The following is a 23,793-nucleotide window of genomic DNA, read 5'->3' on the forward strand; positions in this document are numbered from 1 at the left end:
GACGCACTTCTCACGCCCATCCCAGGGAGGCGACTGGGGGAGCCGGTGGAACCATCACAGGCAGGGAGCTCACCGGAGTTTCATGTTTGTTGGCACCGAAGAGGTTCAACTCACAATGTTCCTGCAAACTGCACAGAGTGAGCATCTGCTTCTAGAACGTCTCTGGTTCCACAAGTAAATGATCCACTGACCTTCTGCAGCGACTCTTCAGAAAAGAGGTTCCAACCTGGAACCAGGTCGAGCAGCTACCGGATGAATCGTGACCACGATCGTGATTCAGTGCAAATATTGGAAAATGTTAAAAAAATCAAAAAGGTACAAGACTGTGAACATTATTATACTCAGAGATAAAGAACTACACATCCCAGAAACCAAGAAACAACACAGCGATGGTTGAATCACCTGCTTTTCTATAGTTTCAGTTTGACAATATGAACTGATATCTACACAATTTGCTTATAGATCATTTTAATTATAAATATATAAAATAAAGAAATGTTCAAGTTCTCAGAAAGGGAAGTTTTTACATTTCTTATCTTGGATATTAATCCTTTCAGCTCCGTGGAGTCAAACAGACAGAATAGACAGATGCTCCTGATGAGTGAGAATCTCATTGGATCGCTTCTTAACTTCTATTCCATTAACCTGAAGAACTGAGTGTCGACAAACACAGGAAGTCTCCAGCGGGGACGTCTTGATTTATTCATGTTCACTGATGGTTACGGTTTCTTTCAGAGTGCGCCGTATAAAAGGTCACAAGTTCAATCCCTGCCACACTCGCTTGTCCAGCTGAGCTGTGACCAAGCACGAGCCTCATGTTTATTCAACTTGTGAAATTAATATTCTTGAGCAAAGTGCTTTTTCATCCAGGTCCTCGGAGCCAAGAGTTAAACAAACCTCAGGAGCGACTTCCTCACTTCAATTATCAGGTCAATAAACTGAAGCAACTAGTTCATTCTGTTAATTGTTAATTAATAAACAGTCAAAGTGTCAGAAATTAGCTGTTTTCTTAATTGTCAGTTTTCTGGGCCGTCAGTCGACATTGATAATTATCACGAAATATTTTTTTTCATTTCCTTTTAACCTAAAAGAAGTATGTTTGCTGAGTGACTTTTTTTTTTTTAATTCTCCTTTTACTCAAACACTTGATAAACGTTAAAACATTTGATAAACCTGCACCCCCACAACTCATGAGCATTACATCCATGTTTCTTATTGCTACTGATATGTTGTGATAATCACTGATATTGTTTTATTGCTCCGTCCTAAATATTTCCTTATTAGTCACCATTTTAGAGACTAAATTATTTGACAATTAATTGTAAAATCAACATTCAGACAGTAGATAATATAAACTAGTTAACTTCCTGACAGAGGTTTAATAGTTTCAACTACCTGTTTGTTCACTGTAAACTATTTAACCTCAATTTGAAGAAAACGAGTTAACAATGAATGTATTTACTGTAACTGCTTATTAGTGGTCCAGTTGTCAGCTCATGTGTGATCTGTGTAAAGTGCTTCCTCAGCACAGTGTCTCAGGAATGGACACAAAGACACAAAGTGAGCTTCCTACCACAGCGTCCCTCCCACAGCTTGGCCCTTTGTCTTTGTGGTGCAACAACAAAAAGACATTTTTCTCTATGACAGAGAAAAATGTCCTCTAGACAAAACACTGATGACATCAATGTGACACTCGAGGACGCGGGGTGTGCATGCCGGAGACGACGTGCGTACGTGAAAGTTTGGCGTCACCGGTCCAGCACGTTCTCGCCAGGGAAGCCTCTCACCGGGGCGAGCGAGAGCGAGCGGCCGACATCACACGCGCTCTCGTTTGTTGTCGTTGACGCAGGTGAGTGGGAGGAGGAATGCTGTTGTTTTAATCACAATGATACCTGCCTATTTTAGGATTCACTACGAGATGCTGTGCGAGATGTGTCCGTCATCAACTATGAGACGCTGGCACCGCCGGTACGCTGCAGGCTCGAAACAATAATAAACACTCAGCCAAGAGTCTGGCACCGACGCTTCAAGAAGCCAAATGCAACCGTTTCCACAGATGAACCCTCCCTGAAGACACCAGGGCTGTTACAGAATAAATCACATGTGAGCGTTTGTACGTGCGGTCATTCAGAAGCACGCGCCCCCTCAGCCCGGCTCAGAGAGGCATCTCCCAGTCCGGCCACAGGAGATTGAGCCGGGGCGGCTTTGTTGTCAAGATACCCTTCAAAACAAGTGGCCAGCAGCTGCTGTGAGGCCTGAGAGTAGTCCGCTCGTCTTCTGAGCAATTTAAAGTGCAGCAGGCGACCAGGGGGGCTAATAAACTCTAGAAACAGGCGTGTGGAGCAGTATCAGAACACCGCAGAGCATTCGACTCGTGACTGATTCCTGTTCTGTCAACACGCGGAGCAGCAGAGAGCCCTGCACCACACAGAAGGTTCATGATCTGCAGGTTGAGAGAAGGATCTGGAGAAGATGTGAAGTCAGACAGACGGTTTTTCATGTGAGGAAATGAAGATGAAGCTTCTACCTCCTCAGCTCTAAAGGAATAGCCCCAGGGCGCTGAACCTGGATAAACAACTTCCTGTTATTCATCTCCTGTTCCACTTAACTTGGGTTTCAAAAGAACCAAGATATCAGCAGAGAAAACACCAAAGTGAACCGTCGGCTACGCAGCTTCAAAGTATATCATCCGTGGGGCGACAGGAAGTAAACATCGTGTCAAGGGCACTCACCCGACACCCTAATGGCCGCACAAGCCTCAATTGAGGGGAGAGAAAGAACAGGTGTGACGCCGTCAGCTGCACGATGACACAAGCTATCCACCATAAATCTTCACAGCCCCCCCCCCCCCCCCCCGATGTGGGGTCTGGGGGAAGGTGTCAGCTCGGCGGCTGACGACGGAGAACAGGCCTCACGCAGAAAGTCGCCTCGCTATCTGCCTCGGAAAGTCCTCGGAGGCGCCGGCGGGGGGGCAGTCCAGCTCTGATTAGAGACCAGCTCTTCACCACTTAAACCAAGCATGAGCAATTTGGACAAAAAGGTTCGTTCCAGCTGCGAACATTTAAAAACTGTTTGACATTTTATCTTCAAGTGATCACTGATCCGAGCAAAGCGCCGCTAACGTCGGCTCAATTACAGCCAAAGGAAACACACACACACACACACACACACACACACACACAGACACACATTTAAGAACATACAGGTCGCTCTTACCGTCAAAGGTTAACGGGACCAAAAGGCTCCGACACGAAACCAGAACTAAAAGAGTCTTGATTCTGGATCGAGGCCAGTGCGTTTGAACAAGACGTCCGAGTGGGCGATAGTCCGAGTCCCTGATGGCAGAGGGGAAACACAGGGTCCGACTCAGAGCAGCACATGTGCCACTCGACCATCGGCTGCTCAAGTGACAACTGCTGCTGGAACGCCTCACTCTGGACGCCCCAAATCACCCTCCTCACAGGACACCCCCTCCCTAATGCTGCTGCTGCTTCTCATCACCCCCCCCCCCCCCCCGACCAGCAAACCCCTCCCAGGTCACCCTCTGCCCTAATATGCCTTCAGCAACTGCCACCAATTCATCAGTGTCCCCGTGTTGGCGATTGAGGAGCTTGTCGGTCGTCTCTTTAACCAGGAGATTCCAGGTTGTGTTTCAGACCCTTTAACTAAAAATCATGTACTGACGTTATTCTACAAACAATTTATATCCGTGAAAAGTATTTACCACGATTATCTAAGTCCTGAAAATCTACTGAGAGACTAATTTTGCTTTTGTCAAGGTTGAATTGTTGAGGGGTAGAGAGGTGAAGAATTTAAACGTTTACAAGTGTGAACAATAAATATTTATCTACGTAATATTTAGAGAAATCTCAGTTTTTCTGTTTTCTGATGAGTATCTCGAGAACCAATCCTCTTGTTGGCTTCACACTATGTTAAAGACTGTTAATCCTGCCCCCCCTCCCTAAATGTAATGGTTCTACACAGAATTTAATAGTAACTATAATCAGCAATTTTTCCATAATCCTACTGAAAACTAACAAATCAAACACTATTAAACAGATCTATAATCATTGACTGCAGCTCGACACTGATGGACTAAACATCTCTATCAAGTTTGGCCTCATTGTACAAATACATTTATTATTGTACCGAAAACAAATGGGTTCATAGCGGTGTGTGTGTGTGTGTGTGTGTGTGTGTGTGTGTGTGTGTGTGTCTGTGTGTGTGTGTTTATCCACATTAGCTCAGGATGTCAGATCCTTGTTGTACACCAATCTGTCCCCGTGCACATGTGAGCGAACATCCTACATTGAGATCATGAGCTGCCGGCAGTCGGACGGCAGCTGCCTACATACCTTTTGTTCCAGTGGACCCTTCAAGGCCCCCTCCCCACCCCCCAGATCTACACACACACAGACACACACACACTTGCATGCTCAGCTGTCGGAGTCGAACACACCAGTAATGTCTCGTGCCACTCAGCCCAAACGCCCCACACTTGATTTTAGAAACCAATCCGCTGCTGTCCTGCTCCGCCGGCTGCAGCGTCCCCGGCGGCTCCGATGAAGAGCGCTATCGAAGCCGTGGAATTCAAAGCGCTCTCAGATCTGAACTTGGCGAGATACAGTAAGAGGACTGTAAAAGGAGAGATCCGCTGTCTGTGATCGCTCTGCTTCCCAACCAATGATTCTCAGCCCTTGCCCTTTCCTGACCTTGAAATCTCAGAGGGAGCTGGGGGGGGGGCTGTGTGGGAAACGGGAGGCCAAGAGTCTGCTAAACAGTTGTGTCATTGAGTTTCCACACAACACAGCGACTGTGTAGTTGCTGCTGAGTGTAGGGGCGCAGGCGTGTCGCTGCCCGGAGCCCGACGGGTTAAACAAGGGGCAGAAATTCCGAGGAACGATTTGGTCCTGAAGCAGCAACTTATATGGATAAATCTGAGGGGGGGGGGGGTGGAAAAGAATGAACTCCCTCCGAGTATCTGGAGCAGGGAATCTGGGAAAAATATACAACACCAGTAAACACAACAATCTAATGTCAGAGCAGTGAGGACACAATTGCTTCAACTACAAACACAAGCAATCAGTAATAGCCTCCCCCCTCCCCCCCCACACACACACGTTTGCTTGCCGACCACACTTGTCGTCCGGGTGTGCGGCTGCTCGTGGGCCCTCCGTGCTCAACACACAGTGTTGGCCCGCAGCCTGACACGGGGATCTGTGAGCCTACCTCCGCTCTTCCCGAGACGAGCGCTCGCCAAGCCTGTGCTGGCTGCATGCGGTGGGGATCCGGCACGGAGGAGAGGTGGGGGAGGCACGATCACAGAGAGAGAGAGAGGATATCTATTCTCTCTCCTCTAACAGAGCGGTGAGAGGAAGCTTCGCCCGGAGGCAAGTGTATTTATGTTGAAAGAAAACACACAAGCGTATAAGCCCCGGCGCCGGAGAAGATAAACCTGCGTCCACGAAGCGGCACATTCTTGGGAACAGTTGTAGGAACGGTTTGTGTTTTGGTTCCGTGTGAAAGGTGTGCCACATGAGGGATGTGCCATCACAAGAGGAACTCAGGAGGTTCCTGTTAAAGACAAGATTATTTGGTACTTTGTCTTTGTATGAAATGAGTAATAGGTTTGTGGATCAACACGTTATGCTTTCAAGGGTTTGACAGTGAATACCCTGCTTATGCAAATCTGCCTCCCTCCAGAGGACTGGGTGAATTAAAACAGTGACAAAGCTTTTCTCTGGTGTGCGACCTACATTATTGAGGAATTCTCCACATTTTTGTCAAGCTCTCGACAAATCTCGCAGCACAATAAAGCTCACAGGAAGAACAAGCTTTTTCCAGGAGGACGTGAGCGGCCACAGGACGAGGAGCCGGAACCTGCTTCTCCTCAGCGTATCGGCTAAGACTTCTGACTTCTGACTTCTGCCGCATGCTCAATGATTTCAAACGGGTTCCGGTTCCCCTGTGACGACAGCCGTGGCTTCGGTTGGTTCAGTTTCACCCACTGACTTCCACTGAGGTCTGCACCTTCAAAGGGAACGCAGTGATCCCGAGCTCGCAGTGTTTCAACGTGCGCTGAGTCAACCCGCCTGAAATAAAAACCACCTACACGTAGTTTGAGGGATCTTTCATTCCAGTCTTCACGCATTCTGCTTCAGACCGTTCACCCCAACACACGGGATTTTATTACATATTCAAATACCAGTACTGTTCTCTGCTGAACCGTCGTTGAGTTGTTAAATGTTGTCTTTACGACAGGCACTGCTTTAAAAGACGGATAATGAGATTGCATTGGAATCCCGTTCTGGATTGTTCTAGATAACGACAGTAACCGGTATCGTGTCGTCTCTATCTGACGCTCCCGAACCCGGGGAGGTTTGGCATCTCCCAGCCCCCGGAGGTGTCACAGTTAAAGGTTAAAGGTCAAGAGCAGCAAGACGAGCCCTAACAGACGCAGGAACCTGTTCCCTTCAACCGTCTGCCCCCCCCCCCCCCCCCCTCAGCTGCCAGGCTCCAACGCCCCCTGAAGCCAGTCCTGCTTTTTCCAGGAACCGTTAAATGTCCGACTGCACTTCTGCACCTTTTCTGAGGACACGCAGGACTCAGAATACTCGTGAAAGCTCTTCCTCTTTAGGATTGAAGGTCGTTTTAAGGTGAATTCTATAAACTCCCGTTGACTTGTCTACTCCACAGTGAGGAAAACAAACCATCTCTAAAGCTGCTACATGCCTCTCTTGGTGCTCGACTCTATTTTAGTGTGTTAGCTCTTTCTGTTCCTGCAAAGGGAACGTAAACAGCACATCAATGTGGTTTTCTAATTAATGCTCCATTCCTGTTGCTGTATAATAATCCATCAAGTAAATTAAAGCCATAAATCACTCTGCACCTGTGGCTCCCAGGCCAGCGTGAGCGACTGGAGAGACGGCAGACATTCAGCTGACGCCCAGAGAAATTACACCAGACGGGTTTCTTGTTCTTTTTACAGCTGCACAGGTTTAAGGAGCATTTCATATTAGACAACTTTCATTTTGATTGATTCTTTTTTGTAGAAGGACGTGTCTGGCAACGTACGGGAAACAAATGCCAGACAGAAAGAGAAGCTGTTTTTAACGCTGCCATTTTCCAAAGAGGATTTAGTTTTAGTTCAACACGTCCATAAGTTCATTTCACCACTGACCTGCCTTTCAACCTTTAACATAGTTGTTTTTTTTATCATTACCCACAGCTTGATGCACTGTGACTTCTGATTCAGAAGAATGATGTTCAACTGCCTCGAGCTGGTCCCAAGCCTCGAGGGGTCGGAAGATGATTTAAGGGATCATTATTTTTCTGTGTCTTCTCTCAATGTTTTGCTTTTGTCCGATAAGGAAAAATAAAACTTCTCCGTTATAGCATCCACGGGACAGAGAAGTCGTAAACAAGTATATTAAATAAAAGTATATTTTGGAGCAGAATAGAGTTGAGACAATTTATCAGGAACTCTTTCAAAAACCCAGAAGTTTAAGTGATGTAGAACTTTTCTTTCGAGAGAAAATTCATTATATTTCTGTTCTGGAATTATGCTCTGTTAAAAATAGACAAGTTCCCTTGGTCTAAAGTATAAAAGGTTATTTTCTTGTAGTTTTAGATTTTGGAAATGAAAACACACTCGCAGATTGCAGCCTCGTTATAAAACTGTTTGTAGAACAGGAGGAAAGGAATTCAGTCAGTCTGGCTCCGGCAGAAGAAACAGCTGTAAACCACAAAGTCTCCATCTGAACCTGTTGAACAAAGTGTCGCCAAGAGTCAGCTTTTCATTCACCAGATCTAAGAACTCTCCAGCTGCTTGTTACCGGTTCCAGACACAAGTTTCCAAACCAACAAATAGTGAAAACTGATGAAACAGAGGAATCTGTTTCGTTTCTTTCATCACGTGTTTCATCATTTAATTTGAAATCAACATTTTGAAATTTTTTAACTGTATTAAAATGGAGTTAATGGCATCAGCCTCAGCTTCCAGAGTGGAACACAGCATGAAGAACCAAGTGTTACTGACCCTGTCGTCGCTGCTAACAGCTGCTGTGCAGTTACGAGTGTTAACATGGAGGAGACGACATGTTATTAGAGCCACAGTGAAACTGAACCTGAAGCTGAACGCTCATGTGGACAGAGGTGGTTTTATTTTGAAAAAGCCATTTTCAAAGTAAAGTGGATGTAGCACTGGTTTTATTTTGTTTCCGAGTTGTGTCAGAACGTCTGAAATAAAAACATTAAAAGCTCAGACAACGTCCTGACACTGAGACGGACAGAAACGATGACATGTGTGACAGGTTCCATGTTTTTCAGATGTGTTTGTTTTTGAGCGTGTTTTAACCGGAGCAGCTTCACATGAGCAGGAAGGAGGCAAAGTGAGACCCGGTGGCACCGGTGCTGGACGCAGGCACGAGGCGCACAAACAACTCCCCACAGGCGACGAGGCGTTTCATGTGCAATGGGGCGGTGAGGGCCACACAGAGCCAGCCCCCCCCCCCCCCCCCCCCCGCCCCCAACCCTCCAAGAGCTCCCTGACATTGACTAACACACACACACACACACACACACACACACACACACACACACACACACACACACACACACACACACACACACACACACACACACACACACACACACACACACACACACACACACACACACACACACACACACACACACACACACACACACACACACACACACACACACACACACACACACACACACACACACACACACACACACACTTCTCCTCAGAAACAGCTGACGTTTTAACAGGCTTACAACAGCTGACAGGCTACAGGTGGGGCAGAGGGGACCCTTCATAAGCCCTCCAACCCCCCTCCCCCTTTTAGTACCCAGCTCATAACTCTCCTCAGCCACACACACACAAACACACACACACACAAACAGACTCACACACACACCTGTTGTGACTCCAGAGGAATTGTGAAAAACCTTCCTTCATACTGTATCACCCACCTACTCACACACTCCCTCCCGTCGGAGCATTAAAACGGGGCTTTATGACCCTCCAGCATGTGTTTGAGTGGCTCAGGAGTGTGTGTGTGTGTGTGTGTGTGTGTGTGTGTGTGTGTGTGTGTGTGTGTGTGTGTGTGTGTGTGTGTGTGTGTGTGTGTGTGTGCTGAGTGCGACTATAACAACAGATGCTACCATAGCACAGGAGAACGGGCTGAAAGCACTAAGCTTCTTTGCTTTGCTCCAGTGGAGCCGGTGGCAGCGTTACGGCAAAGAGAAAACCTTGCTGTCATGTTAATCCAGTGATTTCATCCCACTATGCCCAGGTCCTCCCTTCAGTCACCGCTGTGCACCATCACAGTGCCGCTTTGACCGTATGACGAGGAGCTTATAATCCGGAGGTCGCGCCCGAGTCGGGGGGGTAATTGACCTTTTGTTTAAACTTGTTTTACAGTCGCAGGGTGTTAGCGACTCATCCGTTGTGGAGATCGGTTGCTGCAGCAGCTCAGCAAGATGCCTCCTGGGAAATCTGTCATGTGTAGATACCCCCCCCACCCCCCCATGCACATTCTCCAAACTCTTTTCTCAGACGAAGTTTCCTGCAAAGTGAATTGTGTAGGCGGGATATTTAGGCGGACGACTATCGGTTTGTAGAAAAGAGCAAAGCTGCGAAGAAGAGGGGGGATTTGAAAGCGCAGCACTTCTTTGGATTGGATGAAGAAACCATGGGGTGGAATGAAGAAGACATAACACATCTTCGGATTAGGTATTCTTGCTGGGTTTGCAAAACACAGCAAAAGACAAGTTTTCCTCAACTTCTACAGAGCCGACGCTCTCACCACCAAATGTGTTTTCTTCTTCTCATCGTTCACTCCCGTGGCAGAGGAGATGATTTATCAACAGTCATTTCCATCTGGGAGAATAACTCGATATGCAGAACACGAGGAGGCAGGCTGAACCAGAGTGCTGCTGCTTTTGTGAAGGAGGAGGCCTGTTGCTACCAGAGGCACAGAGCTCAGGGTCCAGCACAGTGAGGGTGAGAGGTCACGTTCTCACATTGACTCCACAGTCCAGGAAACAGAGGGAACTAAACGTACCAGTGGAACACTAACAAGGTCAACTGAGGACGTTAGAAAACTGACAAGGAGGATAGATAGATAGATAGATAGATAGATGGATACTTTATTAATCCCGAGGGAAATTCAGAAACCCTTTTCCAACAGACACAGACTCACTTCAATGGTCTTCAGTGAGGAGAACCACTTGTCAAAGCCCCAGAACATAAACCTGCTCCTGGGAAGATCAGGTTTTCTGATCCTTGCACAGAATAAGTCAAGACGCTGATCAATGCCGTGCAAACACATTTCATCGTCTTCTTATCTCGTCCTCTCACCGCTCTCGCTTTGCCTTTATTCCCTTTCTGGAGAGAGCAGGAGGATTCTTTCTCTCCGAGCCCGGTGCTGTTCCAGCTGTAATGTGATAACCAGTTCAATAACATAAACAACTGCCAGAATCCTCGGGAGGAAAGATGCAGAGAGGGAGAGTGTGTTTTAGTGTGTGTGTAAGTGTATGTGTGTGTGTCTGTGTGTACATGAGTCAGTGGGCGGTTGTCTGTGTGTGTGTTTCAGTTCTACATGGCAGTGTGTGTGGGCTGGAGAGCAGGAGAGGCCTGGGCGAGAGGTGAGAACGAGTCAGCCATTGAACACCATCAAATAAAACGTTATCTAATGCCTGCGATGACACGGCCCGACAGAAAACAAGTACACCCTCCATCGACTGGAAGCACGGCCGTGAAAACAACTGGGTTTTCACATCAGAGCGGAGAGACGAGGTTTCAGCAGCACTTAGCAGAGCCATCAGGGTGTTTGTGCACTTTCTGAGCAGAACTTCATTCCCTCCTAAAGACCTTTTTAATCGTTCAATAGAAAGAGAAACACCGTCTCCCGAGGCCTGACGTAGAGCCTCGGCTCAAAGAAGGTTCTAACCCTTCCACCAGGTCTACAGCCACCTCCACAGGAGCAGGGGGACGGACGACATGCAGCCATTACATCCACATTCAAAAACTGTTTTAGATCTTGAACTCAACTGAATAGGAAACCAGTATATGTCTCAGTGAAGCACTTTCTTCCACCAAGGACCAACAGTCCCTTGGAATTCAATCAGGCTTTATAGCTAAGCCAAAATAAAACCAATTTAGATCATGGAATCATAATCTCCACCGCAAAAGACCAATAGGTTGATAAAACAGACAAACCAAATTAAAGCCCAGCCCCTTTATGAAACCACATTTAAATCAGCTAGATCCAGATTTTTATTTGGATCCGAAACCAAATTACTCACATACAGAAATCACTCTTCTAAAAATGTGGGATTAATTATTCTATCAGGATCCATGAAGGTTTCTCATCAGAGAAAACGTCCAATCACATTGTTAAAGGAAATTATTGATATACATTTCTGGATCCGCCCCTTTTTACCAGATCAGAGCCAATATCTAAACTGTGAAGATTATTATTATAATCATTTTTATTATAGAATGAATTCTTCAGGGCCTTGAATGTGAGTACTGTGGAGAGAGAAGTCGATATTCTCGTGGTCGTACTTTAACAAACTCCGTCTGGAGGATTCGTTTCTGAAACATACCAATAAGCACATTTTCAAAAACGTTGAACTACTCTTTAAATGTAAATGTTCTTCTACGGCTGTTTCATGTTCAGTGAAAGTACTTTCTTCAATAAAAAAAATATTTTTTAGGGGAAAAACATAGTTTGGTTTTGGTTCTTATGGTTTTTACTGCGACTCCAGTGATTTGAGCTGCATCGTAAAACTGAATGAAAATCACACAATCACTCAGATCCAGTGTGTGTTAATGCATGAATACACACAAACACGCACACGCCTACAGTCATGGCAACATCACACACAAACACACAAGCACAGGGAAGTGTGTGACTTTGTAAGGAGGGAGGAGAGGGACCTTTCTTCTTCTCTCTCCATGAAACCACAGCTTCCTCAGAGGAAGAATAGAAAGGAATAAGATACTCATCCACCCCCCCCCCCCCACCCCGCACCACCATGTTAGCTCCGAGCTAACTTAATGAGCCCTGCGGAGGGCTCATTAACGACGCCACGCCCCAGCGAGGAGGAGGTGGACATACATCCACATATTCAAATGAGGCCGTAACCTCTGCGCCTCACTTCGCTGGAGGAGGAATCACTGGGAGACGGGACCAGAGGGACCAGGAGGATGGATGGAGGCTTGATGATGATGATGATGAAGGGCAGTAGAACGCCAGGCCCTCAGATCAAAGAGAGGCAGGCTGAGGAGGAGAGAGGTGAGAAGGCGAGAGGGGGGGGGGGGGGGGGGGGGAGTGAAGCCTGGGTGTACAGTTTCAGCTCCTGGCTCGGACTCTTGCTGTTTCAGCTGTGCCGACCAGCAGCCCCTGCTCCCACCGCTCTGTAACCCCGTCAGCTCGGTGGCACGGCACTGGAAGTTTCCCAAATCGCTTCAGACTGAATAAACAGAGAAATCTGGAAACGCTGCCGGCCCTGTTGTAGTTCGACACCTCAGGGCTGAACGGGCTGAACTGAGGCGTTCGGGGCGACGCCGCTCACGACCTCTTGCTGATTGGCTCTTTGCAGGCACGATGTAGCCTTCGCTGATTCGTCGAGCGTCTATCACATGACCCTCTTCTGGTAGAAAACAACCAGCTTCAGCTACCAGTGTAGACCACAACATGGAGAATCAATACGAGTGCTACTGACTCTGATGTTTTTGCCAACAGCTGCTGTGCAGTTAAATTCTGTATCTTACAGTTTACATGTGGAGGAGACGAGATGTTATCTGGAACATGTGAGGTGTCACGTGATGGAGGGTTCTAGATGTGTGTGTGTTGGACGGTGATTAAAAGAGACGGAGACGAAACGCTCGTGGGGACAGAGATCCTTTTAGTTTGTGGTCTCACAGAACAAGTTAATCTCCAATCGATCATGATCATCCAACACTTTGACACATTCACAGAGAGGAGACAAGGAAACGAAGCAGAACGCAGGTCGGTTGGTTTTTAGGACGAATCGTGACAGAGTGACTGTTTTGACTTCAGGCTACAGTGAAGGGATGTATTGATTACTCATGCGTGACAATCGTGGCCCATTCAGCGCGACTGGGGTCAAATCTATGAAAAGAATGAACTGGGATCCAAAAAGGCACATTTCAGAAGAAACAGGAGGCAGGAGCAGCTTCTTCACTTCTACCTCTTTGTGTTGAAAAGCCTTCAAAACTCAAAAAATACAATATCTGGCCAAAGCAGCAGAAGCAACTGTGTGACTGTCTCAGTTTTAGATTCAGGAAAAGAGCTTTGATTCTGGAACATTTCTGCTCCTGGATCAGAGTAAAGAGAAGTCCTCCTCTCCTGCAGCTTCTCGCAGGCCTGTAGGTGTTCGACTTCTTCCTTTATCATCTCGTGTGAGGCATTGTTCTCTGAGCTTCTTGGAAACACTGTCAGATAGACCTGAGCGGAGCCTGCAGCTTGACTCACTGGACAGAGGAGCCTTAATCCAAGATGAACGTAGAGCGGTCGATCGCAGCCCGTTGTTGATTCTCCATAATCCGCCTGGTTCGTGCTGCTCTGACTGGAGCTCTGGCAACAAGTCACCTTCAAGTGCAGCTGTGTTATGAAACATATCAAATGTTCTGAGCGTGTGATGCCACAATTAAAAGATTAGTGATGTGACAGTGATATAAGAACAGGTTCTGTGTTTCTGCAGGTCAGAGATTTCAACAATAACATAATGAAGTCACAATTGGGAATTAGATCATAATATAACGAGAATGAAGTCATAATAATACAAGAAATTAGTTGTGCTTTAATGAGAAATAAGTTGTAATTTTAAGAGGATAGAGTCATAATTTAATGAGAAAAATTTGGAAATATTAAAAGATTTAAGTTAATTTGAAAAAAGTAAAAGATATGAAAATTTAATCGCAATTTAATGAGATCATTTTGTCATATAAAAAAAACTGGTCTTCGGATATTCCCCCTCTAAAATGACATGTAGCCAAAAATGTAAACTTTATTCTTATTAATATTTCTTTAATCTTGTAATATCATTATTAGTAGAATTGATATTATATAATTTACTCAATGACTTCTTCTCATGTTTAACTAAATGTTATTCTCTTAATACTACATTGTTTTAACAGTATTATGACTTTATTCTCAAAACCTGGGATCTTTAATGGACCCTGATACTCACTGGTTCTCTATGAGCAGATCAGAGCATAAGTCCCATGTTGACAAGTATCTGTCCTCAGATAAAACACTAAGTCTGTGACCTTCACTGTCCCCGGAGCTGAGCCGTATGGGAAAGGTTTCCTGAGGTAAATCACACATCCCATCTACTGCAGGTTCAACTGGTTTATTCACCTGCTTGTGATGGTTGACGTATCAACGTGTGCAGCACCTCCAGTGACTGACTGGTATAAATAAAGCAGTCATTGTATTTGTACTACATGAATATTCACAAATAGCAGCTCCTCTGACTCGTCCTCCGTTCACTTCCCGTGTTGCTCATTTATTTTATCGCTTCTCTCCTTTTCACTCTCTTTCAAAAGCTCCACGACTACTGAGAACTTAATGGAATTTTAAATAAAAGCCCATTTTGCTGAAGGTTGCCAGAAGCTGAACTAAATGGATTCAAATTGAAAGTAAGTGGATTTTGACACCGCGGCCCGTTCAAGGTCGAGCCCGGCCTGGTTCCGAGTTGTGCACCACTCAAGCTCCTGTTATTCAAGGTTAATCCCACAAATTGTGTTGGGTTTAAGTTGCATTTAACCTACATAGGTTGTGTCTTGATCCAGGGCCGCTGGTCTCTGATCCACCACACACTCTGCACAATGTCCATTTGGCTGGCTTTGCATCACATGACCTCTTTGGTTGGTAAAGAGAATATTAAAAGAAGGGAAATACAACTTAATCTGGATAAAGTGGTGCAAGCAAAAGGGAGGAGAGAGAGAGAGAGAGAGAGAGAGACGACGGGACAGCAAACGCCCGGAGATGAAATGTAATAGCGAGGCCAGATTCCTACAGATTCCATAATCCCTGATCAAGATAAATGTAACGTGCTTTCTCTGTTTTCATTTGCTCATCTGTTTCCACCTCACAGCGAAAAAACCAGGTCAGCACAGATTTCCACTTTGGCTCCAAAGCCGGATATTTTCAGCAATTTCTTCCGAGGCGGAGCAGATAAATTTAGTTCCCTGAGCGAGATATTTTTATCAACAAAAACTCAACAACGAGTGGGGATTTACCAGCGTTCCCTTTATTCCTGCTGAACTTTTATGTAACAGACGTTCTTAGAATGAGGCGAGAGCAGATCTGATGAACTTTGACACACAACGTAAACCGTCCCATAATTACATCATCAGTGAAATACCACAGTGGGCGGAGCAGGTGAGACTTCAGCCTCTTGCTCGAGGGCACTTTGGCAGAACAATCAGATGCACTCGGATCCTGTGACCTTTTCGTGTTACAAGAAGATCTCTGCTGCTCTGTTTCTCTGGGATGGAACCGCCTGTGGTCGACCACAGAGCGCTGGTCGTGACTCAGGCCGCTCTGGCGTTCAACTCCACCGAGCGGGAGTGTGGAATCCCACGTTCTCGTTAAACTCGGAGGTTGAACGTGCCGCCCGCACCTGAAAGACGACACCAACAGTTGCCGCTCGTCCAGAAAGCCACAGAATATCAGGTTGTTTTCACGTCAACACAACTTCCTGATGTTTCACCTCAAATCTCCCTGAGGAAATAAGGAGGGAGTGAGCCGAGGTTAAAAAGGTTCTCCTGCCTCAAAACGTCTTCGAGAGGTTTCATTACACGTATGATGCATTCAAAATCAACATGTTGCTCTTCATGTGTTTCTGCTGTTTAACTGGTGTGTGTTGGAACAAAGGGGAAAAGCACTGAAAGCACCAGAAGGACAAAATGTCTCCAGAACCTTTTGGTAATTCTCCAGCTCGAGCACATAAAAAACACAGTAAAGATCTAATTAAGCTTTGTTTTCCCTCTGGATCTCTGCTGCGTTACCTTGATGAACAAACTTTATGTTGTGTCAGAAAACACAGCACATGTTTTTATTTACCATCAGAGACATTTGGGACTTTAACATTAAACTTTGTTAGCGTTTAGCTTATTTATAGTATTCAGGCTTGATATTTTAGATACTAAAATCAGACCTCGGGTTCTGAGATGTTCCTGGATCACTAAAATAGTTATGTATTTAAAGATTGCATCATCTGTGTGTGTTAATAATTTAAATGATGAATTTAACCCGGGAACGCACAGACATGCTTGACATTTAATTGACCCCTTGGTTACAGCAGCTTCCCTGAACTCACCACGGTCCAATGAAATCAGGCAGAAAGACGACTTGCAGGATATTGCAGCATCGAAACCCGGAGGAGTTTCTCTAATGATGATATGAAATAATTATGAAGTAATCTTATAGAATGGTGGCTTGTGCCGGCACAACAAAAACAAACCGGCGGCTGTGTGACGGTTCCCTTCCCGACCCTCGCTAAGTGTTGGTTAAATAAACCAACACACTCACGCTCTCCGAGGACAGATGAGTTCCTTAAACGCATCCCACTTCACAGACAAATGTGATTTGTTAACACAAAAGGCTTTTAACACTTAATTACACACTTCCACAATCGTTAGAGGGAACAGAGAAATGATGAAAAATGAAATTTCAAGTGGTAATCTACCAGACTGCTTTTTGAACTGGTCCCTGTCTGTGCGGCTCAGTGCTCGCTCCTGTTAACATGAGATAATATCAGAAGCTAGTGGTTATTAATCATATTTATGGTTTATTCTGCTGTAATCTGATTGAGCTGTAGTTGAATAAAACTAGTTTGGTGGTTTCAAATCACCAAATCCTCAACAAATGCTAAAGATCCTGAGTTTTCAGCAGCTTTTCCGTGTTTCATATCACCGTTAATTGAACAAATTGTAAAAGACAAACAACCTCAAAAGGTCACGTTGTGGTCAGAGATACTTCAATGTGCAATTTCTGCTGCTTTCAGAAATAACTCACTTGTTCAAAAAGCGTGATCAGACTCGTGCATTATCACTTAGTGAAGGAGATTAATGATGAATCCACATATGCATTTACATTAATACACAAGATCGCATCACTTTATAAACTTCTCTGATGTGGAATGATCCAAAGGTTCAATATCAACTGGAGATCAGTTGTTTTTTCCCTGGATTTAAATCGAATCAGGCCGGAGTCCTGCCGGTGTCCAGCAGCAGCTGAGGAGCTCACCCAGGCTGCAGCCGCTCCAAAACCAACACAGCTAAACCAACAACAAATCACCAACAGGCTGTTTGAAGAAGCCTCCGTCGTGCACCGCTTTAATCAACCCTCCACTCAAATCACAGTGAACAGCACACTTCAGTCCTCCTCTTCCACCTCCTGCTCCTCCTCCTCCTCCTCCTCCTCCTCAGGATGGGCCTGCTTCACCTCCCTGTCCCCTGGTCTGAAGAGGAGCCCCGCCTCTATCTGCTCATTACCTTAATTGATGTTTAACCCGTAGATCAGCAGCTGATGATGGCTCAATTAAGAGCTTGCTGGAGGACAGGGATTAGTCCTGTGTAAGTAAGGCGGTTTGTTGCCTTGCAGCCTCGGCCTCTCTGGATCCTAATCCCTCGCTCCGGCCCCGGGGGTCAGAGCAGGGACGCCGTGTTGGCAAATACGTCCGACCAGATTTCAACGAGGGAAAGATCACCCTGTGCGTGAAGGGCTGGTCAAGTGCATGTCTTCTTTTGATCAATCCGTAAAATGTTACCAGATTATAAATTGTTGATGAGAGGAGATCAAATGAGCTTGAACGCTCTTTCTTGACCTTGGAAATAGAAATTTGCCGAAAGGTTCTTCTCACCAGGTTCAGCAGGTTTGTCTCCGGGAGGTGAAGATACATGTTCTGGTTTTACAGAGAGCAAAGTACTGAAGGTAAAGGTAGCTAGGTACCTGTACCCATTTCCAGATATAACAAATGGTATTTGATGGCTAAAAACCAAGAAATCAATGAAGTGACTGAGCTGTTATGCTTCAGCTTTGCTTCTGCACGTTACACTCTGGCCTGGGCCAAAGAAAACAAACCACAGGCCACATCTCATGTCTCAGCCGACCTGGTTCCTCCAGCCTGCCTGGCGCTTCTCTGGCTGCAGGCACAGGAGGGAGGCCATTTTGAAATGGCAGTGGGGGGAGAGTGGGTTGTGAGGTGAGGCTTGCTGCTGCTACTACTTCTCACATTAAGTGGCTGATGGTTTCCTCTTTGTATAAAAACACCTTTGGCTTCAAGTTCCATTAACGGAGCGGGAGGGAGGACGTTTCTTTGGCTCTTTCAATGTGCCGGGGTAAAGCGCTGCCCTGCCATGATTGAATCATAGCCATAATAGCAGAAGGCAGAGGCCTGCTGTGCAGCTGAGTTCTTCCTGTTCTCCTCGCTCAGCGTGGGAACAGCCGTGGACAAAATCTGCCTCGGAATCAGTACACAAAAGAGGCCATGAAAGCAGCACGGCCGGAGCAGGTAGTAATTACTTCTTTCTGCCGAAATGATCCGTCGGTTTGAAAGGAGCTCGACTCGTGGAGGCTCTCGGTCTGACAGCGGTAAAGGGGGCGCGCTCGTCTAACTGGGCTCACCGGGTTGATTCTGGAGCAGGAGCACGGGTCAGCTTCAGGCGAGCACACGGAAAACACACGTCCAGCTCCGAGGCTGAGCTCAGAAGGTAAACAGACAAATCAACAAGGTGTCGGAGACTCGTCCTCCAGGACTCAGCAGCGTTCTGTCCCTGCTGCTGGAACGTGAAACAGATTGATGTGACTTTCTGCTCCCACTCCCTGATGCAGCCCTGGCTTCAGCAGTGATTACAGCCCATCGATACGCAGCCCGGCCAACAAACACATTGATTAGTGAAAATTAGACCCCAGTTACAATTACAGTGTGAGCCAACGTCCTGGGTCCCACTGTGGAAGTGTGGCGGGCCCTGACTAATGGAGAGCGCTGCAATATCTGTCAGGGAATTAATAAGCTGCTGCTCGCTCTCCAGCCTCTTTCAGAGGATTGGCTGGGACCTGATTCAGCTCTCCACTGACCACAGAGTCATTATAACTCCAACAGTAGGTAGAACTGGGAGGATCTCATCGAGGAGGATTATGTTCATCATCAACACATGACCACATACGGGAAGCTTGAGGAACGACTTCACCCAATCATCTAGTCATTAACAGTTAGTGAATCTTTCCTCTCGATCAACAAATGGATTCATCATCTGAAATCAAAAATACTTAAATTAAACTAAAATCTGATCCTCTACCTCCACCAAGGAGGTTGGATCCATTTCTGTTTGTTATTCTGTCAGCAGGATTATGCAAAAACTACAGAACCGATCTTATTGAAACTTGGAAGATTTCTCAGAAAATAACAGGCTGTTAATTTAAAAAAGGGAGGGAGCGACTTTCTGCTTTCAACACAACAATCTCCATCGGTCCGTTAGAAGCTGATCTGGAGCTTTCACTCAGCTGACCCACTTTTACAGGCGTTTAGAAGACTTCCTGTCCGTGTTGCCCTGAGTGGCTTTTCAACTTTGTCACTAACGTGGGAGAGAAGATGGAATCTTCAACATTTTGTGACAATCAGAACAATTTCATTCTGATTGAGATCATGCAGAAGATTTAAAGCTCCAGAGCAGCTTCGACTAGAGAAGATGGTGAGACTGATGTGACCCCTGCTGTTTCCAAGGTCATAATTAACTTACTACCTTACTTATATATTATCATTTATTATATAGTTATAATATTTTTTTTGTTTTTTGTTAAACTATCATGGCTTTGATTTTTTTACCAAACCAAAAGCGTAATGCTTATAAGAACCTATAACTATTGAAATCAAGCATGAACTTTAAAGTGAATTAATTGATTAAAAATAACAGACTGGATGTTGGGATAAGAAAATAATTCAAAATAAACTGCCAAACACTCACTGGTCCCAGTTTCTCCAGTGAGAAAATGAAATACCCTAAAAGGTTTTCCACTGTTAGCAAGACGGGTGACGACACCAGAGGCTGTGTCACCGTGTTCTGACACAGTGCAGAAAAACTGTCAAGAGAAACTATCAGCCAATAATTGTTCATGATAATATGTTTCTGTAGAAATATAAAAACGTGCACTTGCACATGTGAAAGTTCACGTCTGTGCAGTCAGACGCTCGTCCCCTCACGTGACTCCGACAGACCCCGGCGCTCGGTCATGTCTGGAGAGCACGGCAGCCTCTGTTTGCACTTCAGCAGGAAGCTGCAGCAGGAGAGAATGATTGTACTTCCTCAAATTAAGAAGTGAGGAGGGAGGAGGCGGGAGGAAGAGGGGGAGGTGGTTCCCCCCCCCCACCACCACTGTGTTGTGACTGTAGCCAGCGGAGCACACGATGCAGCACATGGCGGAACTTCAGTGAGGAAAACCAAAAAGCAAAGTCCTGCTCCTACACAAACCTCCGAGCTCTGACTCTGGCTCAGTTTGGACGGACGCTCGGCAGAATAATATCCAAGATGATTTTCACTTCTGAAAAAAAGACGGCTTGGCTCCGTCTCTGCTGAGCAGCTCCGGCTCCGTCACGCTGCTCAGGGACACAAAAGCCCTTTTCTGGAGCTGAGCCTGTAACTTATCTGGAGCTTAAGCTTTTGCACTGAACAAGTCCAGTTACAATATTTTGTTAAATTTGTGGATTGTGTTCCCATGTGAGAGCGTGAGAGGGGTGTGTGTGGGGGGGGGGGGTCCTCCAGAGACTTGAGAGACCACAGCTGCTTTCCGGATCCTGTCCAGATATAACGTGATGTATGTGAAAACGCAAAAGCCAGAGTCAGTAACTGAGGACCTTTTCCAGGCCTCGAGTAAAACGTCAGCAGAATGTCAAAGTGAGAAAACAGCAGAATCCAGAGGGTTCTCCGTGAGCCTGATGAGGAGGTTTCTAACGAGGAAGAGTCTCACGTAACAAACTAATTATGAAGAGCGACTGTTTGACATCATATTTGATGAGATCACAGGAAATAAGAAGACGATTCATGGTGTTGAAATTTGGGTCAAATCACTTTGAACTTCTCATCAGAATCTGGGAAACTGACGAATCTGACTTCTAAACTAAAAGTTCCAGAACACCAAACATGCGTGTGCACGTCAAATCCTCCCACCACCACCATCCCTCAATGGAACCAAACCCAAAGATAACTGAGGGTCACATCTCAGCATCTCATCTTACTGGAACAAGGTTTCACCAAACTCTCCCAGTCTAATCGGCCTGGAGGGATCTGTACGAGCGTCAGACAATCAGGGAGAGGCACTGCCCCCCCCCCCCCCCCCTCTCGCCCAGTCCCCTGTCTCTCTCTCATTCACCTGTCTCTCTCTCATTCACCTGTCTCTCTCTCATTCACCTGTCTCTCTCTCAGTCCCCTGCCTCTCTCCCAGTCCCCTGCCTCTCTCCCAGTTCCCTGCATCTCTCCCAGTCACCTGCCTCTATCCCAGTCACCTGTCTCTCGCCCAGTCCCCTGTCTCTCTCTCATTCACCTGTCTCTCTCTCAGTCCCCTGCCTCTCTCCCAGTCCCCTGCCTCTCTCCCAGTCCCCTGCCTCTCTCCCAGTCACCTGCCTCTCTCCCAGTCCCCTGCCTCTCTCCCAGTCACCTGTCACTCCCAGTCACCTGCTTCTCTCCCAGTCATCTGCCTCTCTCCCAGTTCCCTGCATCTCTCCCAGTCACATGCCTCTATCCCAGTCACCTGTCTCTCTCCCAGTCCCCTGTCTCTCTCCCAGTGACCTCCATTTCCCCCAGTCACCTCCATTTCTCCCAGTCACCTGTCTCTCTCCCAGTCCCCTGCATCTCTCCCAGTCAGCTGCATCTCTCCCAGTCCCCTGCATCTCTCCCAGTCACCTGTCTCTCTCCCAGTCCCCTGTCTCTCTCCCAGTGACCTCCATTTCCCCCAGTCACCTCCATTTCTCCCAGTCACCTGTCTCTCTCCCAGTCCCCTGCATCTCTCCCAGTCAGCTGCATCTCTCCCAGTCACCTGCTTCTCTCCCAGTCACCTGCTTCTCTCCCAGTCACCTGCCTCTCTCCCAGTCACCTGCATCTCTCCCAGTCACCTGCCTCTCTCCCAGTCCCCTGCCTCTCTCCCAGTCCCCTGCCTCTCTCCCAGTCACCTGCTTCTCTCCCAGTCCCCTGCTTCTCTCCCAGTCCCCTCGCACTCAGTTTACTGATATCTTCATTACTGGGATGTAAAACGGTTTCCGGGTCTGAGGAGGAAATTAGAAGTTCTGCTGTGACTCGCTCTCCCGGGAGGAAAGCAATTACACACAGCGACGAGAGCACAATCGTCGGAAATGGGCTCATGAAGGAGACGTGAAATTATTGGAGCGACACAACAGCTTAGAGGATGTGAGGACACACACTCTCTCTCACACACACACACACACACACACACACACACACACACACACACACACACACACACACACACACACACACACACACACACAGTAAACCTGTCACTTTACGTGTAAACTGAATTGATGACGCTATAAAAGTTACAGCGCCGCTCGGTTCCCGCTGATCCACCGGAGGAGCCACCGGCTGCGACACGGTACCGGGGAGAGGAGCTGCCCCCGCGCTGACTCCTCGTGTCGCGCGCGGAGCAGCTCGAGCACCGGGGCTCGCGCCAGAGGAACCGTGGACCGTCCACACACACACGCACCGCCTCGGCGAGCTGACACACGGCTGTCACGGGCTGTCCACACACACACACACACAGACACACACACACACACACAGGAGACATGAGGAGACTCACCGGAGCAGCGGGTCCACATCTGTGTGATGACGCCGCGGACCAGCGTCACTGGGTCGGATCAAAGCGCTCGCGGGCTGGGATCAAAGGCGCAGTGTAACTCTCCGCGCCGCTCGCAGCAGAACCTTCCTGATCCAGTGGAACTATGAGTTCAGGCAAATGGAGCCTGATCCGCCCTGAGCGCCGCTCCGCTGACTGACAGCCACCACGGGCCAATGGGAGCGGGCGGTGCGGCCAATCACGTCGCCGCCTGCAGAGTCGTCGGAGGGTGGGCGGGGCCGGTGGCGACATCATGTGTTAAGACTCCGTATCCCTCCGCCGGTCATGTTTTGACAGCAGCGAGTGACTTTCACAGCAAATCACAGCCCGACCCCCCCCCCCCACCCCACACACACCCCCCACCCCGCCTACACAAACACACACACACACACACGCACGCACGCCCACACTTTAATAACATAATGGACCTGACAGCAGTGATTCTGGACCCTCACACAGAAAAAGCTTGAACACCAGAGTTCAGACCCTGTTGTGATATTTGTTCAGTTTGACAACACAACAGTGTGTATCTGACATCCACTCAACAAACACACAAACTCTGCGTCACTTCTGTCTCCACTCCCACTGTGATAGAAACAAACCGTTCAATCAAACAGCTTTTACTTTCACTTCATGTCAGAGCAGAGGACTACTTTGTCTGTCCTCGGCGGAGGAGCACGGTGTTTACAGTGAGGCAGGCAGTGACGTGGCGGTGACGCTGTGAGGCGCGTGTCACCGCAGCACACGTGCACGAGTTCACTCTCACACGCGCTCAGGTTCACACGAGGATGATGAATTATTAAAAAGTGTTTTATTCTTTATTTACACTCTGTACTCCGAGCTGCGTCACGTGACGTCAGTGAGGAGCAGGCAC

General features: G+C 47.1%; 1 protein-coding gene across 9 annotated transcripts in view; it reads right to left on the minus strand.

Moving 5' to 3' along the window:
• mef2d (myocyte enhancer factor 2d) overlaps positions 1 to 23,021 on the minus strand; it is a 73,375-nt gene extending 50,354 nt beyond the window's left edge. For 8 of the 9 annotated variants that reach the window (XM_062398483.1, XM_062398482.1, XM_062398485.1 and 5 more), the window contains exon 1: positions 22,884 to 23,021. The gene's annotated coding sequence lies outside the window, so the exon portion shown is untranslated. Of the gene's footprint in view, positions 1 to 3,216; positions 3,468 to 22,883 lie in introns of those variants that run through there. The other variant, XM_062398480.1, reaches the window with a different exon arrangement.
• Between the last annotated feature and the right edge of the window lie 772 nt (positions 23,022 to 23,793).

This window comes from Platichthys flesus, chromosome 11 (genome assembly GCF_949316205.1).
Source record: "Platichthys flesus chromosome 11, fPlaFle2.1, whole genome shotgun sequence".
Taxonomy (NCBI): domain Eukaryota; kingdom Metazoa; phylum Chordata; class Actinopteri; order Pleuronectiformes; family Pleuronectidae; genus Platichthys; species Platichthys flesus.